The sequence below is a fragment of the Pseudophryne corroboree genome, unplaced genomic scaffold, assembly GCF_028390025.1.
Source record: "Pseudophryne corroboree isolate aPseCor3 unplaced genomic scaffold, aPseCor3.hap2 scaffold_316, whole genome shotgun sequence".
Lineage (NCBI taxonomy): Eukaryota > Metazoa > Chordata > Amphibia > Anura > Myobatrachidae > Pseudophryne > Pseudophryne corroboree.
The window spans coordinates 155,511-171,551 of record NW_026969839.1 but is presented as its reverse complement, the minus strand read 5'-3'; the positions used below and the strand labels follow the sequence as shown (position 1 = coordinate 171,551).

General features: G+C 49.6%; 21 non-coding genes and 1 pseudogene across 21 annotated transcripts; 21 read left to right on the top strand and 1 right to left on the bottom strand.

Moving 5' to 3' along the window:
* The first annotated feature begins 3,056 nt into the window (after positions 1 to 3,056).
* Positions 3,057 to 3,220, top strand: LOC135017599 (U1 spliceosomal RNA). Its single transcript, XR_010215396.1, has one exon. It is a non-coding gene; the product is annotated as a U1 spliceosomal RNA (small nuclear RNA).
* Positions 3,221 to 3,372: 152 nt separating this feature from the next.
* LOC135017381 (U1 spliceosomal RNA) lies at positions 3,373 to 3,514 on the top strand (annotated as a pseudogene).
* A 692-nt stretch (positions 3,515 to 4,206) lies between these two features.
* LOC135017316 (U1 spliceosomal RNA) lies at positions 4,207 to 4,370 on the top strand. The gene has a single exon (XR_010215145.1). It is a non-coding gene; the product is annotated as a U1 spliceosomal RNA (small nuclear RNA).
* Positions 4,371 to 4,522: 152 nt separating this feature from the next.
* On the top strand, positions 4,523 to 4,685 carry LOC135017537 (U1 spliceosomal RNA). Its single transcript, XR_010215345.1, has one exon. It is a non-coding gene; the product is annotated as a U1 spliceosomal RNA (small nuclear RNA).
* Positions 4,686 to 5,359: 674 nt separating this feature from the next.
* On the top strand, positions 5,360 to 5,523 carry LOC135017601 (U1 spliceosomal RNA). The gene has a single exon (XR_010215398.1). It is a non-coding gene; the product is annotated as a U1 spliceosomal RNA (small nuclear RNA).
* Positions 5,524 to 6,491: 968 nt separating this feature from the next.
* LOC135017426 (U1 spliceosomal RNA) lies at positions 6,492 to 6,656 on the top strand. Its single transcript, XR_010215251.1, has one exon. It is a non-coding gene; the product is annotated as a U1 spliceosomal RNA (small nuclear RNA).
* Positions 6,657 to 6,808: 152 nt separating this feature from the next.
* LOC135017408 (U1 spliceosomal RNA) lies at positions 6,809 to 6,971 on the top strand. The gene has a single exon (XR_010215233.1). It is a non-coding gene; the product is annotated as a U1 spliceosomal RNA (small nuclear RNA).
* Positions 6,972 to 7,645: 674 nt separating this feature from the next.
* LOC135017611 (U1 spliceosomal RNA) lies at positions 7,646 to 7,807 on the top strand. Its single transcript, XR_010215408.1, has one exon. It is a non-coding gene; the product is annotated as a U1 spliceosomal RNA (small nuclear RNA).
* A 153-nt stretch (positions 7,808 to 7,960) lies between these two features.
* On the top strand, positions 7,961 to 8,123 carry LOC135017397 (U1 spliceosomal RNA). Its single transcript, XR_010215222.1, has one exon. It is a non-coding gene; the product is annotated as a U1 spliceosomal RNA (small nuclear RNA).
* A 674-nt stretch (positions 8,124 to 8,797) lies between these two features.
* Positions 8,798 to 8,961, top strand: LOC135017329 (U1 spliceosomal RNA). The gene has a single exon (XR_010215158.1). It is a non-coding gene; the product is annotated as a U1 spliceosomal RNA (small nuclear RNA).
* A 152-nt stretch (positions 8,962 to 9,113) lies between these two features.
* Positions 9,114 to 9,276, top strand: LOC135017458 (U1 spliceosomal RNA). Its single transcript, XR_010215279.1, has one exon. It is a non-coding gene; the product is annotated as a U1 spliceosomal RNA (small nuclear RNA).
* A 674-nt stretch (positions 9,277 to 9,950) lies between these two features.
* LOC135017328 (U1 spliceosomal RNA) lies at positions 9,951 to 10,114 on the top strand. Its single transcript, XR_010215157.1, has one exon. It is a non-coding gene; the product is annotated as a U1 spliceosomal RNA (small nuclear RNA).
* A 152-nt stretch (positions 10,115 to 10,266) lies between these two features.
* Positions 10,267 to 10,429, top strand: LOC135017457 (U1 spliceosomal RNA). The gene has a single exon (XR_010215278.1). It is a non-coding gene; the product is annotated as a U1 spliceosomal RNA (small nuclear RNA).
* A 674-nt stretch (positions 10,430 to 11,103) lies between these two features.
* On the top strand, positions 11,104 to 11,267 carry LOC135017327 (U1 spliceosomal RNA). The gene has a single exon (XR_010215156.1). It is a non-coding gene; the product is annotated as a U1 spliceosomal RNA (small nuclear RNA).
* A 152-nt stretch (positions 11,268 to 11,419) lies between these two features.
* Positions 11,420 to 11,582, top strand: LOC135017456 (U1 spliceosomal RNA). The gene has a single exon (XR_010215277.1). It is a non-coding gene; the product is annotated as a U1 spliceosomal RNA (small nuclear RNA).
* Positions 11,583 to 12,256: 674 nt separating this feature from the next.
* LOC135017326 (U1 spliceosomal RNA) lies at positions 12,257 to 12,420 on the top strand. Its single transcript, XR_010215155.1, has one exon. It is a non-coding gene; the product is annotated as a U1 spliceosomal RNA (small nuclear RNA).
* A 152-nt stretch (positions 12,421 to 12,572) lies between these two features.
* On the top strand, positions 12,573 to 12,735 carry LOC135017455 (U1 spliceosomal RNA). The gene has a single exon (XR_010215276.1). It is a non-coding gene; the product is annotated as a U1 spliceosomal RNA (small nuclear RNA).
* Positions 12,736 to 13,409: 674 nt separating this feature from the next.
* LOC135017347 (U1 spliceosomal RNA) lies at positions 13,410 to 13,573 on the top strand. Its single transcript, XR_010215175.1, has one exon. It is a non-coding gene; the product is annotated as a U1 spliceosomal RNA (small nuclear RNA).
* Positions 13,574 to 13,725: 152 nt separating this feature from the next.
* On the top strand, positions 13,726 to 13,888 carry LOC135017442 (U1 spliceosomal RNA). The gene has a single exon (XR_010215265.1). It is a non-coding gene; the product is annotated as a U1 spliceosomal RNA (small nuclear RNA).
* Positions 13,889 to 14,562: 674 nt separating this feature from the next.
* On the top strand, positions 14,563 to 14,726 carry LOC135017338 (U1 spliceosomal RNA). Its single transcript, XR_010215166.1, has one exon. It is a non-coding gene; the product is annotated as a U1 spliceosomal RNA (small nuclear RNA).
* A 152-nt stretch (positions 14,727 to 14,878) lies between these two features.
* LOC135017454 (U1 spliceosomal RNA) lies at positions 14,879 to 15,041 on the top strand. The gene has a single exon (XR_010215275.1). It is a non-coding gene; the product is annotated as a U1 spliceosomal RNA (small nuclear RNA).
* Positions 15,042 to 15,869: 828 nt separating this feature from the next.
* Positions 15,870 to 16,032, bottom strand: LOC135017441 (U1 spliceosomal RNA). The gene has a single exon (XR_010215264.1). It is a non-coding gene; the product is annotated as a U1 spliceosomal RNA (small nuclear RNA).
* Between the last annotated feature and the right edge of the window lie 9 nt (positions 16,033 to 16,041).

Here is a 16,041-nt window from a genome sequence, read left to right as displayed (position 1 = left end):
TTGTCAAATAACCGGTGAAAAATATATATAAATATATATAAGAACATTCTACCTTTGAGAAAGTCACGTGAACGTGACGAAACGCGTCAGGACCCGCCCCTATCCACACTCAGCTCAGGTGAAATCTTCCAGGTGTTCCTTGGTCCCCGCTGCACCCTCCTTCTACAGCATCCGACATCAGCGGCTTCAGCGCACACGCCGCCACGACCGGGTTGTGAGAGAGACGATCCATTCCTTTCCGCTGCACAGCGTATATGGGCATTGCAGGACATTGAAGCCGAGGACGCTCGGCTCTTACCAGCCCATTTTGGAAAGGTATTGAATATCAATTTCAACTGAGGGACTTTTTTATTCATTAGGATCCTACCAACACACCTGGTATTTATCAACTATCTAACAAGTGAATCACGGAACTTTTCACCCCAATAAGCTGAGTCATTACAATATACCACTAGTTCACGTCTAGTGACTGTTCTTATATATATTTGTATATATTTTTCACCGGTTATTTGACAATTAATCTTTTTATATGTTTTATTAATAAACATTGTTATTTTTTACGTTGGCTCTCTGTACATCATGTTTCGTTCCTGATATTCAGCGCAGCCGTTTGTTCTTTTTCTACGCTATCACCACAATACTACACATAGTATTCCGGCAAGCGCAGACTATCAGGAACATAAAATTGTGATTATTTAATTCTATGAAACACGTATTGGTTTTCACTTTTTATTTTGATGATTAGGCACTCGTTTGTTGCAGTTTTTTGTTTTGGTCAATTCTGAGACACGCCTGGCTGAAGCCAGGGCTAACAGCATTACCACTTTCCATGTGAGATATTTTAAGTCCACAGTGGTGAGTGGTTCAAACCAATGTGATTTTAGGAATCCCAAAACTACATTGAGATCCCAAGGTGCCACTGGAGGCACAAAAGGAGGCTGTATATGCAGTACTCCCTTGACAAACGTCTGAACTTCAGGAACAGAAGCCAGTTCTTTTTGGAAGAATATTGACAGGGCCGAAATTTGAACCTTAATGGACCCTAATTTGAAGCCCATAGACAGTCCTGTTTGCAGGAAATGCGGGAAACGACCCAGTTGAAATTCCTCTGTAGGGGCCTTCCTGGCCTCGCACCACGCAACATATTTACGCCAAATACGGTGATAATGTTGTATGGTTACATCCTTCCTGGCTTTGATCAGGGTAGGGATGACTTCATCCGGAATGCCTTTTTCCTTCAGGATCCGGCGTTCAACCGCCATGCCGTCAAACGCAGCCGCGGTAAGTCTTGGAACAGACATGGTCCCTGCTGGAGCAGGTCCTTTCTTAGAGGTAGAGGCCACGGGTCTTCCGTGAGCATCTCTTGAATTTCCGGGTACCAAGTCCTTCTTGGCCAATCCGGAGCCACGAGTATAGTCTTTACTCCTCTCCTTCTTATGATTCTCAGTACTTTTGGTATGAGAGGAAGAGGAGGGAACACATACACTGACTGGTACACCCACGGTGTTACCAGAGAGTCCACAGCTATTGCCTGAGGGTCCCTTGACCTGGCGCAATATCTGTCCAGTTTTTTGTTGAGGCGGGACGCCATCATGTCCACCCTTTGGTTTTTCCCAACGGTTCACAATCATGTGGAAGACTTCTGGGTGAAGTCCCCACTCCCCCGGGTGAAGATCGTGTCTGCTGAGGAAGTCTGCTTCCCAGTTGTCCACTCCCGGAATGAACACTGCTGACAGTGCTATCACATGATTCTCCGCCCAGCGAAGAATCCTTGCCACTTCCATCATTGCCCTCCTGCTTCTTGTGCCGCCCTGTCTGTTTACGTGGGCGACTGCCGTGATGTTGTCCGACTGGATCAACACCGGCTGACCCTGAAGCAGAGGTCTTGCCTGACTTAGGGCATTGTAAATGGCCCTTAGTTCCAGGATATTTATGTGAAGTGACGTTTCCATGCTTGACCACAAGCCCTGGAAATTTCTTCCCTGTGTGACTGCTCCCCAGCCTCTCAGGCTGGCATCCGTGGTCACCAGGACCCAATCCTGAATGCCGAATCTGCGGCCCTCTAGGAGATGAGCACTCTGTAACCACCACAGGAGAGACACCCTTGTCCTTGGAGACAGGGTTATCCGCTGATGCATTTGAAGATGCGATCCGGACCATTTGTCCAGCAGATCCCACTGAAAAGTTCTTGCGTGGAATCTGCCGAATGGAATCGCTTCGTAAGAAGCCACCATCTTTCCCAGGACCATTGTGCATTGATGTACTGACACTTGGCCTGGTCTTAGGAGGTTCCTGACTATGTCGGATAACTCCTTGGCTTTCTCCTCCGGGAGAAACACCTTTTTCTGTACTGTGTCCAGAATCATCCCTAGGAACAGCAGACGTGTCGTCGGAATCAGCTGCGATTTTGGAATATTTAGAATCCATCCGTGCTGTCGTAGTACTACTTGAGATAGTGCTACTCCGACCTCTAACTGTTCTCTGGACCTTGCCTGCTTACTTTGTGCCTTCCAATGCACAATGCAAACTACAGGTAGTGCTGCAGGGCCCACACCCTTTTACTTGCCGTACAGAGCAGCTCTGGAGCTGTTACAGTGCCCAGCTGCTGCAAGAAATCAGCTTGAATGCTTCAGGGGCTGGGGCATAGCCAACATGAGCCCCACACCGAAGGAGGGTGGAGGTGTTTAATGCGAACTAGGGGTCATCCAAGCGCCGCAAAAGGCCGCCATGCCCTGCACGCCCCTTTTCTCTTTTCATATGCAGACGAGGGTTGAAGCCAACTTTGACCCACTGCTTGGATGACATCACCGTATGCAAATCCATCTGCTGCAGGCCTTCCCCCCGGAATGCTTGCACTAGTTGTTGCATTTGGTTTGTTGTTTGGGGGTGCTTCATTATTAGGCAGCCTTCTGCCCTCCCATGTTCATCTGAAAATTTGTGTTCTCCCTGCAGTTGTTGTCCCCAGATGAGAGTTCCCTTGTGCTGCCTCAGTTGAATCTCCTTTACTTGACAGAGATGTGCCTGAGCAGCGGCCCTCCCCAGCCCTATCCCAAATCATACTTATTTTGCATAGGAGATACCATGGTCATGAAGATTGTTCTCCCAGGGTGAGGCTCATTCATTGCATTCTGGGTATGCTGACCCCTGTGATTTCCCCAAATGTGGGAAACTCGACTGCATTATTTGTGGTAGTGGGGGACTGTGTTTGTGCTTTCCTCTGGTCAGCTCTGGTAAAAGTCAGATTTATTTGTCTCAGATCTTCCTCTAGCCTTGTTCTTCTTTCGAGAGTTCCCTTGTGCTGCCTCAGTTGGATCTCCTTCACTTGACAGGGGGGTACCCGAGCAGCGACCCTCCCCAGCTCTAGCCCAACTTCTACTTACCTGGCAGGTGAGATACTATGATCATGTAGGTGCTTCTCCCAGGGCAAGGCTCACCCATTGCACTCTGGGTGTGCTGCTCCTGCGATTTCCCCAAATGTGGGAAACTTGACTGCATAATTTGTGTTTCCCCTGGTCGGCTCTCATATAATTCAGATCTCTTTGTCTCAGGTCTCTCTCCAGCCTAGTTTGCTGTCTGTTTCAACTTCTCTTTTCTTGAGCCGCTCCCTTCTATGCCCTTGCGCACTATCCTGACTTCTCCCGTCTGCTTACTTTGTGCCTTCCAATGCACAATGCAAACTACAGGTAGTGCTGCAGGGCCCACACCCTTTTACTTGCCGTTCAGAGCAGCTCTGGAGCTGTTACAGTGCCCAGCTGCTGCAAGAAATCAGCTTGAATGCTTCAGGGGCTGGGGCATAGCCAACATGAGCCCCACACCGAAGGAGGGTGGAGGTGTTTAATGCGAACTAGGGGTCATCCAAGCGCCGCAAAAGGCCGCCATGCCCTGCACGCCGCTTTTCTCTTTTCATATGCAGACGAGGGTTGAAGCCAACTTTGACCCACTGCTTGGATGACATCACCATATGCAAATCCATCTGCTGCTGGCCTTCCCCCAGGAATGCTTGTACTAGTTGTTGCATTTGGTTTGTTGTTTGGGGGTGCTTCAGTATTAGGCAGCCTTCTGCCCTCCCATGTTTATCTGGAAATATGTGTTCTCCCTGCAGTTGTTGTCCCCAGATGAGAGTTCCCTTGTGCTGCCTCAGTTGAATCTCCTTTACTTGACAGAGATGTGCCTGAGCAGCGGCCCTCCCCAGCCCTATCCCAAATCATACTTATTTTGCATAGGCGATACCATGGTCATGAAGATTGTTCTCCCAGGGTGAGGTTCATTCATTGCATTCTGGGTATGCTGACCCCTGTGATTTCCCCAAATGTGGGAAACACGACTGCATTATTTGTGGTAGTGGGGGACTGTGTTTGTGCTTTCCTCTGGACAGCTCTGGTAAAAGTCAGATTTATTTGTCTCAGATCTTCCTCTAGCCTTGTTCTTCTTTCGAGAGTTCCCTTGTGCTGCCTCAGTTGGATCTCTTTCACTTGACAGGGGGGTGCCAGAGCAGCGACCCTCCCCAGCTCTAGCCCAACTCCTACTTACCTGCCAGGTGAGACACTTTGATCATGAAGGTGCTTCTCCCAGGGCAAGGCTCACCCATTGCACTCTGGGTGTGGTGCCCCTGCGATTTCCCCAAATGTGGGAAGCTTGACTGCATAATTTGTGTTTCCCCTGGTCAGCTCTCGTATAATTCAGATCTCTTTGTCTCAGGTCTCTCTCCAGCCTAGTTTGCTGTCTGTTTCCACTTCTTTTTTCATGAGCCCCTCCCTTTTATACCCTTGTGCACTATCCTGACTTCTCCTCCTGTCTGCTTACTTTGTGCCTTCCAATGCACAATGCAAACTACAGGTAGTGCTGCAGGGCCCACACCCTTTTACTTGCCGTACAGAGCAGCTCTGGAGCTGTTACAGTGCCCAGCTGCTGCAAGAAATCAGCTTGAATGCTTCAGGGGCTGGGGCATAGCCAACATGAGCCCCACACCGAAGGAGGGTGGAGGTGTTTAATGTGAACTAGGGGTCATCCAAGCGCCGCAAAAGGCCGCCATGCCCTGCACGCCCCTTTTCTCTTTTCATATGCAGACGAGGGTTGAAGCCAACTTTGACCCACTGCTTGGATGACATCACCGTATGCAAATCCATCTGCTGCAGGCCTTCCCCCAGGAATGCTTGCACTAGTTGTTGCATTTGGTTTGTTGTTTGGGGGTGCTTCAGTATTAGGCAGCCTTCTGCCCTCCCATGTTCATCTGAAAATATGTGTTCTCCCTGCAGTTGTTGTCCCCAGATGAGAGTTCCCTTGTGCTGCCTCAGTTGAATCTCCTTTACTTGACAGAGATGTGCCTGAGCAGCGGCCCTCCCCAGCCCTATCCCAAATCATACTTATTTTGCATAGGAGATACCATGGTCATGAAGATTGTTCTCCCAGGGTGAGGTTCATTCATTGTATTCTGGGTATGCTGACCCCTGTGATTTCCCCAAATGTGGGAAACTCGACTGCATTATTTGTGGTAGTGGGGGACTGTGTTTGTGCTTTCCTCTGGTCAGCTCTGGTAAAAGTCAGATTTATTTGTCTCAGATCTTCCTCTAGCCTTGTTCTTCTTTCGAGAGTTCCCTTGTGCTGCCTCAGTTGGATCTCTTTCACTTGACAGGGGGGTGCCCGAGCAGCGACCCTCCCCAGCTCTAGCCCAACTCCTACTTACCTGCCAGGTGAGATACTATGATCATGAAGGTGCTTCTCCCAGGGCAAGGCTCACCCATTGCACTCTGATTTCCCCAAATGTGGGAAGCTTGACTGCATAATTTGTGTTTCCCCTGGTCGGCTCTCGTATAATTCAGATCTCTTTGTCTCAGGTCTCTCTCCAGCCTAGTTTGCTGTCTGTTTCAACTTCTCTTTTCTTGAGCCGCTCCCTTCTATGCCCTTGCGCACTATCCTGACTTCTCCCGTCTGCTTACTTTGTGCCTTCCAATGCACAATGCAAACTACAGGTAGTGCTGCAGGGCCCACACTCTTTTACTTGCCGTTCATAGCAGCTCTGGAGCTGTTACAGTGCCCAGCTGCTGCAATAAATCAGCTTGAATGCTTCAGGGGATGGGGCATGGCCAACATGAGCCCCACACCAAAGGAGGGTGGGGGTGTTTAATGCGAACTAGGGTCATCCAAGCACCGCAAAAGGCCGCCATGCCCTGCACGCCCCTTTTCTCTTTTCATATGCAGATGAGGGTTGAAGCCAACTTTGACCCACTGCTTGGATGACATCACCGTATGCAAATCCGTCTTCTGCAGAACTTCCCCCAGGAATGCTTGCACTAGTTGTTGCATTTGGTTTGTTGTTTGGGGGTGCTTCAGTATTAGGCAGCCTTCTGCCCTCCCATGTTCATCTGAAAATATGTGTTCTCCCTGCAGTTGTTGTCCCCAGATGAGAGTTCCCTTGTGCTGCCTCAGTTGAATCTCCTTTACTTGACAGAGATGTGCATGAGCAGCGGCCCTCCCCAGCCCTATCCCAAATCATACTTATTTTGCATAGGAGATACCATGGTCATGAAGATTACTCTCCCAGGGTGAGGTTCATTCATTGCATTCTGGGTATGCTGACCCCTGTGATTTCCCCAAATGTGGGAAACGCGACTGCTTTATTTGTTGGTAGTGGGGGACTGTGTTTGTGTTTTCCTCTGGTCAGCTCTGGTAAAAGTCAAATTTCTTTGTTTCAGATCTTCCTCTAGCCTTGTTCTTCTTTCGAGAGTTTCCTTGTGCTGCCTCAGTTGGATCTCCTTCACTTGACAGGGGGGTGCCCGAGCAGCGACCCTCCCCAGCTCTAGCCCAACTCCTACTTACCTGCCAGGTGAGATACTATGATCATGAAGGTGCTTCTCCCAGGGCAAGGCTCACCCATTGCACTCTGGGTGTGCTGCCCCTGCGATTTCCCCAAATGTGGGAAACTTGACTGCATAATTTGTGTTTCCCCTGGTCAGGTCTCGTATAATTCAGATCTCTTTGTCTCAGGTCTCTCTCCAGCCTAGTTTGCTGTCTGTTTCAACTTCTCTTTTCTTGAGCCGCTCCCTTTTATACCCTTGTGCACTATCCTGACTTCTCCTCCTGTCTGCTTACTTTGTGCCTTCCAATGCGCAATGCAAACTACAGGTAGTGCTGCAGGGCCCACACCCTTTTACTTGCCTTACTGAACAGCTCTGGAGCTGTTACAGTGCCAAGCTGCTGCAAGAAATCAGCTTGAATGCTTCAGGGGATGGGGCATGGCCAACATGAGCCCCACACCGAAGGAGGGTGGAGGTGTTTAATGCGAACTAAGGGTCATCCAAGCGCCGCAAAAGGCCGCCATGCCCTGCATACCCCTTTTCTCTTTTCATATGCAGATGAGGGTTCCAGCCAACTTTGGCCCACTGCTTGGATGACATCACCGTATGCAATTCCGTCTTCTGCAGAACTTCCCCCAGGAATGCTTGTACTAGTTGTTGCATTTGGTTTGTTGTTTGGGGGTGCTTCAGTATTAGGCAGCCTTCTGCCCTCCCATGTTCATCTGAAAATATGTGTTCTCCCTGCAGTTGTTGTCCCCAGATGAGAGTTTCCTTGTGCTGCCTCAGTTGAATCTCCTTTACTTGACAGAGATGTGCATGAGCAGCGGCCCTCCCCAGCCCTATCCCAAATCATACTTATTTTGCATAGGAGATACCATGGTCATGAAGATTGTTCTCCCAGGGTGAGGTTCATTCATTGCATTTTGGGTATGCTGACCCCTGTGATTTCCCCAAATGTGGGAAACTCGACTGCATTATTTGTGGTAGTGGGGACTGTGTTTGTGCTTTCCTCTGGTCAGCTCTGGAAAAAGTCAGATTTCTTTGTCTCAGATCTTCCTCTAGCCTTGTTCTTCTTTCGAGAGTTCCCTTGTGCTGCCTCAGTTGGATCTCTTTCACTTGACAGGGGGGTGCCCGAACAGCGACTTTCCCCAGCTCTAGCCCAACTCCTACTTACCTGCCAGGTGAGATACTATGATCATGAAGGTGCTTCTCCCAGGGCAAGGCTCACCCATTGCACTCTGGGTGTGCTGCCCCTGCGATTTCCCCAAATGTGGGAAACTTGACTGCATAATTTGTGTTTCCCCTGGTCGGCTCTCGTATAATTCAGATCTCTTTGTCTCAGGTCTCTCTCCAGCCTAGTTTGCTGTCTGTTTCCACTTCTCTTTTCTTCAGCCGCTCCCTTCTATACCCTTGTGCACTATCCTGACTTCTCCTCCCGTCTGCTTACTTTGTGCCTTCCAATGCACAATGCAAACTACAGGTAGTGCTGCAGGGCCCACACCCTTTTACTTGCCTTACAGAGCAGCTCTGGAGCTGTTACAGTGCCCAGCTGCTGCAAGAAATCAGCTTGAATGCTTCAGGGGATGGGGCATGGCCAACATGAGCCCCACACCAAAGGAGGGTGGAGGTGTTTAATGCGAACTAGGGGTCATCCAAGCACCGCAAAAGGCCGCCATGCCCTGCACGCCCCTTTTCTCTTTTCATATGCAGATGAGGGTTGAAGCCAACTTTGACCCACTGCTTGGATGACATCACCGTATGCAAATCCGTCTTCTGCAGAACTTCCCCCAGGAATGCTTGCACTAGTTGTTGCATTTGGTTTGTTGTTTGGGGGTGCTTCAGTATTAGGCAGCCTTTTGCCCTCCCATGTTCATCTGAAAATATGTGTTCTCCCTGCAGTTGTTGTCCCAAGATGAGAGTTCCCTTGTGCTGCCTCAGTTGAATCTCCTTTACTTGACAGAGATGTGCATGAGCAGCGGCCCTCCCCAGCCCTATTCCAAATCATACTTATTTTGCATAGGAGATACCATGGTCATGAAGATTTTTCTCCCAGGGTGAGGTTCATTCATTGCATTTTGGGTATGCTGACCCCTGTGATTTCCCCAAATGTGGGAAACTTGACTGCATTATTTGTGGTAGTGGGAGACTGTGTTTGTGCTTTCCTCTGGTCAGCTCTGGTAAAAGTCAGATTTCTTTGTCTCAGATTTTCCTTTAGCCTTGTTCTTCTTTCGAGAGTTCCCTTGTGCTGCCTCAGTTGGATCTCCTTCACTTTACAGGGGGGTACCCGAGCAGCGACCCTCCCCAGCTCTAGCCCAACTCCTACTTACCTGCCAGGTGAGATACTATGATCATGAAGGTGCTTCTCCCAGGGCAAGGCTCACCCATTGTACTCTGGGTGTGCTGCTCCTGCGATTTCCCCAAATGTGGGAAACTTGACTGCATAATTTGTGTTTCCCCTGGTCGGCTCTCGTATAATTCAGATCTCTTTGTCTCAGGTCTCTCTCCAGCCTAGTTTGCTGTCTGTTTCCACTTCTCTTTTCTTCAGCCGCTCCCTTCTATACCCTTGTGCACTATCCTGACTTCTCCTCCCGTCTGCTTACTTTGTGCCTTCCAATGCACAATGCAAACTACAGGTAGTGCTGCAGGGCCCACACCCTTTTACTTGCCTTACAGAGCAGCTCTGGAGCTGTTACAGTGCCCAGCTGCTGCAAGAAATCAGCTTGAATGCTTCAGGGGCTGGGGCATAGCCAACATGAGCCCCACACCGAAGGAGGGTGGAGGTGTTTAATGCAAACTAGGGGTCAGACAAGCGCCGCAAAAGGCCACCATGCCCTGCACGCCCCTTTTCTGTTTTCATATGCAGACGAGGGTTGAAGCCAACTTTGACCCACTGCTTGGATGACATCACCATATGCAAATCCATCTGCGGCAGGCCTTCCCCCAGGAATGCTTGCACTAGTTGTTGCATTTGGTTTGTTGTTTGGAGGTGCTTCAGTATTAGGCAGCCTTCTGCCCTCCCATGTTCATCTGAAAATATGTGTTCTCCCTGCAGTTGTTGTCCCAAGATGAGAGTTCCCTTGTGCTGCCTCAGTTGAATCTCCTTTACTTGACAGAGATGTGCATGAGCAGCGGCCCTCCCCAGCCCTATTCCAAATCATACTTATTTTGCATAGGAGATACCATGGTCATGAAGATTTTTCTCCCAGGGTGAGGTTCATTCATTGCATTTTGGGTATGCTGACCCCTGTGATTTCCCCAAATGTGGGAAACTTGACTGCATTATTTGTGGTAGTGGGAGACTGTGTTTGTGCTTTCCTCTGGTCAGCTCTGGTAAAAGTCAGATTTCTTTGTCTCAGATTTTCCTTTAGCCTTGTTCTTCTTTCGAGAGTTCCCTTGTGCTGCCTCAGTTGGATCTCCTTCACTTTACAGGGGGGTACCCGAGCAGCGACCCTCCCCAGCTCTAGCCCAACTCCTACTTACCTGCCAGGTGAGATACTATGATCATGAAGGTGCTTCTCCCAGGGCAAGGCTCACCCATTGTACTCTGGGTGTGCTGCTCCTGCGATTTCCCCAAATGTGGGAAACTTGACTGCATAATTTGTGTTTCCCCTGGTCGGCTCTCGTATAATTCAGATCTCTTTGTCTCAGGTCTCTCTCCAGCCTAGTTTGCTGTCTGTTTCCACTTCTCTTTTCTTCAGCCGCTCCCTTCTATACCCTTGTGCACTATCCTGACTTCTCCTCCCGTCTGCTTACTTTGTGCCTTCCAATGCACAATGCAAACTACAGGTAGTGCTGCAGGGCCCACACCCTTTTACTTGCCTTACAGAGCAGCTCTGGAGCTGTTACAGTGCCCAGCTGCTGCAAGAAATCAGCTTGAATGCTTCAGGGGCTGGGGCATAGCCAACATGAGCCCCACACCGAAGGAGGGTGGAGGTGTTTAATGCAAACTAGGGGTCAGACAAGCGCCACAAAAGGCCACCATGCCCTGCACGCCCCTTTTCTGTTTTCATATGCAGACGAGGGTTGAAGCCAACTTTGACCCACTGCTTGGATGACATCACCATATGCAAATCCATCTGCGGCAGGCCTTCCCCCAGGAATGCTTGCACTAGTTGTTGCATTTGGTTTGTTGTTTGGAGGTGCTTCAGTATTAGGCAGCCTTCTGCCCTCCCATGTTCATCTGAAAATATGTGTTCTCCCTGCAGTTGTTGTCCCAAGATGAGAGTTCCCTTGTGCTGCCTCAGTTGAATCTCCTTTACTTGACAGAGATGTGCATGAGCAGCGGCCCTCCCCAGCCCTATTCTAAATCATACTTATTTTGCATAGGAGATACCATGGTCATGAAGATTTTTCTCCCAGGGTGAGGTTCATTCATTGCATTTTGGGTATGCTGACCCCTGTGATTTCCCCAAATGTGGGAAACTTGACTGCATTATTTGTGGTAGTGGGAGACTGTGTTTGTGCTTTCCTCTGGTCAGCTCTGGTAAAAGTCAGATTTCTTTGTCTCAGATTTTCCTTTAGCCTTGTTCTTCTTTCGAGAGTTCCCTTGTGCTGCCTCAGTTGGATCTCCTTCACTTTACAGGGGGGTACCCGAGCAGCGACCCTCCCCAGCTCTAGCCCAACTCCTACTTACCTGCCAGGTGAGATACTATGATCATGAAGGTGCTTCTCCCAGGGCAAGGCTCACCCATTGTACTCTGGGTGTGCTGCTCCTGCGATTTCCCCAAATGTGGGAAACTTGACTGCATAATTTGTGTTTCCCCTGGTCGGCTCTCGTATAATTCAGATCTCTTTGTCTCAGGTCTCTCTCCTGCCTAGTTTGCTGTCTGTTTCCACTTCTCTTTTCTTCAGCCACTCCCTTCTATACCCTTGTGCACTATCCTGACTTCTCCTCCCGTCTGCTTACTTTGTGCCTTCCAATGCACAATGCAAACTACAGGTAGTGCTGCAGGGCCCACACCCTTTTACTTGCCTTACAGAGCAGCTCTGGAGCTGTTACAGTGCCCAGCTGCTGCAAGAAATCAGCTTGAATGCTTCAGGGGATGGGGCATGGCCAACATGAGCCCCACACCAAAGGAGGGTGGAGGTGTTTAATGCGAACTAGGGGTCATCCAAGCACCGCAAAAGGCCGCCATGCCCTGCACGCCCCTTTTCTCTTTTCATATGCAGATGAGGGTTGAAGCCAACTTTGACCCACTGCTTGGATGACATCACCGTATGCAAATCCGTCTTCTGCAGAACTTCCCCCAGGAATGCTTGCACTAGTTGTTGCATTTGGTTTGTTGTTTGGGGGTGCTTCAGTATTAGGCAGCCTTCTGCCCTCCCATGTTCATCTGAAAATATGTGTTCTCCCTGCAGTTGTTGTCCCAAGATGAGAGTTCCCTTGTGCTGCCTCAGTTGAATCTCCTTTACTTGACAGAGATGTGCATGAGCAGCGGCCCTCCCCAGCCCTATTCCAAATCATACTTATTTTGCATAGGAGATACCATGGTCATGAAGATTTTTCTCCCAGGGTGAGGTTCATTCATTGCATTTTGGGTATGCTGACCCCTGTGATTTCCCCAAATGTGGGAAACTTGACTGCATTATTTGTGGTAGTGGGAGACTGTGTTTGTGCTTTCCTCTGGTCAGCTCTGGTAAAAGTCAGATTTCTTTGTCTCAGATTTTCCTTTAGCCTTGTTCTTCTTTCGAGAGTTCCCTTGTGCTGCCTCAGTTGGATCTCCTTCACTTTACAGGGGGGTACCCGAGCAGCGACCCTCCCCAGCTCTAGCCCAACTCCTACTTACCTGCCAGGTGAGATACTATGATCATGAAGGTGCTTCTCCCAGGGCAAGGCTCACCCATTGTACTCTGGGTGTGCTGCTCCTGCGATTTCCCCAAATGTGGGAAACTTGACTGCATAATTTGTGTTTCCCCTGGTCGGCTCTCGTATAATTCAGATCTCTTTGTCTCAGGTCTCTCTCCAGCCTAGTTTGCTGTCTGTTTCCACTTCTCTTTTCTTCAGCCGCTCCCTTCTATACCCTTGTGCACTATCCTGACTTCTCCTCCCGTCTGCTTACTTTGTGCCTTCCAATGCACAATGCAAACTACAGGTAGTGCTGCAGGGCCCACACCCTTTTACTTGCCTTACAGAGCAGCTCTGGAGCTGTTACAGTGCCCAGCTGCTGCAAGAAATCAGCTTGAATGCTTCAGGGGATGGGGCATGGCCAACATGAGCCCCACACCAAAGGAAGGTGGAGGTGTTTAATGCGAACTAGGGGTCATCCAAGCACCGCAAAAAGCCGCCATGCCCTGCACGCCCCTTTTCTCTTTTCATATGCAGATGAGGGTTGAAGCCAACTTTGACCCACTGCTTGGATGACATCACCGTATGCAAATCCGTCTTCTGCAGAACTTCCCCCAGGAATGCTTGCACTAGTTGTTGCATTTGGTTTGTTGTTTGGGGGTGCTTCAGTATTAGGCAGCCTTCTGCCCTCCCATGTTCATCTGAAAATATGTGTTCTCCCTGCAGTTGTTGTCCCCAGATGAGAGTTCCCTTGTGCTGCCTCAGTTGAATCTCCTTAACTTGACAGAGATGTGCCTGAGCAGCGGCCCACCCCAGCTCTATCCCAAATCATACTTATTTTGCATAGGACATACCATGGTCATGAAGATTATTCTCCCAGGGTGAGGTTCATTCATTGCATTCTGGGTATGCTGACCCCTGTGATTTCCCCAAATGTGGGAAACTCGACTGCTTTATTTGTGGTAGTGGGGGACTGTGTTTGTGTTTTCCTCTGGTCAGCTCTGGTAAAAGTCAGATTTCTTTGTTTCAGATCTTCCTCTAGCCTTGTTCTTCTTTTGAGAGTTCCCTTGTGCTTCCTCAGTTGGATCTCCTTCACTTGACAGGGGGGTGCCCGAGCAGAGACCCTCCCCAGCTCTAGCCCAACTCCTACTTACCTGCCAGGTGAGATACTATGATCATGATGGTGCTTCTCCCAGGGCAAGGCTCACCCATTGCACTCTGGGTGTGCTGCCCCTGCGATTTCCCCAAATGTGGGAAACTTGACTGCATAATTTGTGTTTCCCCTGGTCGGCTCTCGTATAATTCAGATCTCTTTGTCTCAGGTCTCTCTCCAGCCTAGTTTGCTGTCTGTTTCCACTTCTCTTTTCTTCAGCCGCTCCCTTCTATAACCTTGTGCACTATCCTGACTTCTCCTCCCGTCTGCTTACTTTGTGCCTTCCAATGCACAATGCAAACTACAGGTAGTGCTGCAGGGCCCACACCCTTTTACTTGCCTTACAGAGCAGCTCTGGAGCTGTTACAGTGCCCAGCTGCTGCAAGAAATCTGCTTGAATGCTTCAGGGGATGGGGCATGGCCAACATGAGCCCCACACCAAAAGAGGGTGGAGGTGTTTAATGCGAACTAGGGGTCATCCAAGCACCGCAAAAGGCCGCCATGCCCTGCACGCCCCTTTTCTCTTTTCATATGCAGACGAGGGTTGAAGCCAACTTTGACCCACTGCTTGGATGACATCACCATATGCAAATCCATCTGCGGCAGGCCTTCCCCCAGGAATGCTTGCACTAGTTGTTGCATTTGGTTTGTTGTTTGGGGGTGCTTCAGTATTAGGCAGCCTTCTGCCCTCCCATGTTCATCTGAAAATATATGTTCTCCCTGCAGTTGTTGTCCCCAGATGAGAGTTCCCTTGTGTTGCCTCAGTTAAATCTCCTTTACTTGACAGAGATGTGCATGAGCAGCGGCCCTCCCCTGCCCTATTCCAAATCATACTTATTTTGCATAGGAGATACCATGGTCATGAAGATTTTTCTCCCAGGGTGAGGTTTATTCATTGCATTTTGGGTATGCTGACCCCTGTGATTTCCCCAAATGTGGGAAACTTGACTGCATTATTTGTGGTAGTGGGAGGCTGTGTTTGTGATTTCTTCTGGTCAGCTCTGGTAAAAGTCAGATTTCTTTGTCTCAGATTTTCCTTTAGCCTTGTTCTTCTTTCGAGAGTTCCCTTGTGCTGCCTCAGTTGGATCTCCTTCACTTTACAGGGGGGTACCCGAGCAGCGACCCTCCCCAGCTCTAGCCCAACTCCTACTTACCTGCCAGGTGAGATACTATGATCATGAAGGTGCTTCTCCCAGGGCAAGGCTCACCCATTGTACTCTGGGTGTGCTGCTCCTGCGATTTCCCCAAATGTGGGAAACTTGACTGCATAATTTGTGTTTCCCCTGGTCGGCTCTCGTATAATTCAGATCTCTTTGTCTCAGGTCTCTCTCCAGCCTAGTTTGCTGTCTGTTTCCACTTCTCTTTTCTTCAGCCGCTCCCTTCTATACCCTTGTGCACTATCCTGACTTCTCCTCCCGTCTGCTTACTTTGTGCCTTCCAATGCACAATGCAAACTACAGGTAGTGCTGCAGGGCCCACACCCTTTTACTTGCCTTACAGAGCAGCTCTGGAGCTGTTACAGTGGCCAGCTGCTGCAAGAAATCAGCTTGAATGCTTCAGGGGCTGGGGCATAGCCAACATGAGCCCCACACCGAAGGAGGGTGGAGGTGTTTAATGCAAACTAGGGGTCAGTCAAGCGCCGCAAAAGGCCACCATGCCCTGCACGCCCCTTTTCTGTTTTTATATGCAGACGAGGGTTGAAGCCACCTTTGACCCACTGCTTGGATGACATCACCATATGCAAATCCATCTGCGGCAGGCCTTCCCCCAGGAATGCTTGCACTAGTTGTTGCATTTGGTTTGTTGTTTGGGGGTGCTTCAGTATTAGGCAGCCTTCTGCTCCACCCTCCTTTGGTGTGGGGCTCATGTTGGCCATGTCCCATCCCCTGAAGCATTCAAGCAGATTTCTTGCAGCAGCTGGGCACTGTAACAGCTCCAGAGACGCTCTGTAAGGCAAGTAAAAGGGTGTGGGCCCTGCAGCACTACCTGTAGTTTGCATTGTGCATTGGAAGGCACAAAGTAAGCAGACGGGAGGAGAAGTCAGGATAGTGCACAAGGGTATAGAAGGGAGCGGCTGAAGAAAAGAGAAGTGGAAACAGACAGCAAACTAGGCTGGAGAGAGATCTGAGACAAAGAGATCTGAATTATACGAGAGCCGACCAGGGGAAACACAAATTATGCAGTCAAGTTTCCCACATTTAGGGAAATCGCAGGGGCAGCACACCCAGAGTGCAATGGGTGAGCCTTGCCCTGGGAGAAGCACCTTCATGATCATAGTATCTCACCTGGCAGGTAAGTAGGAGTTGGGC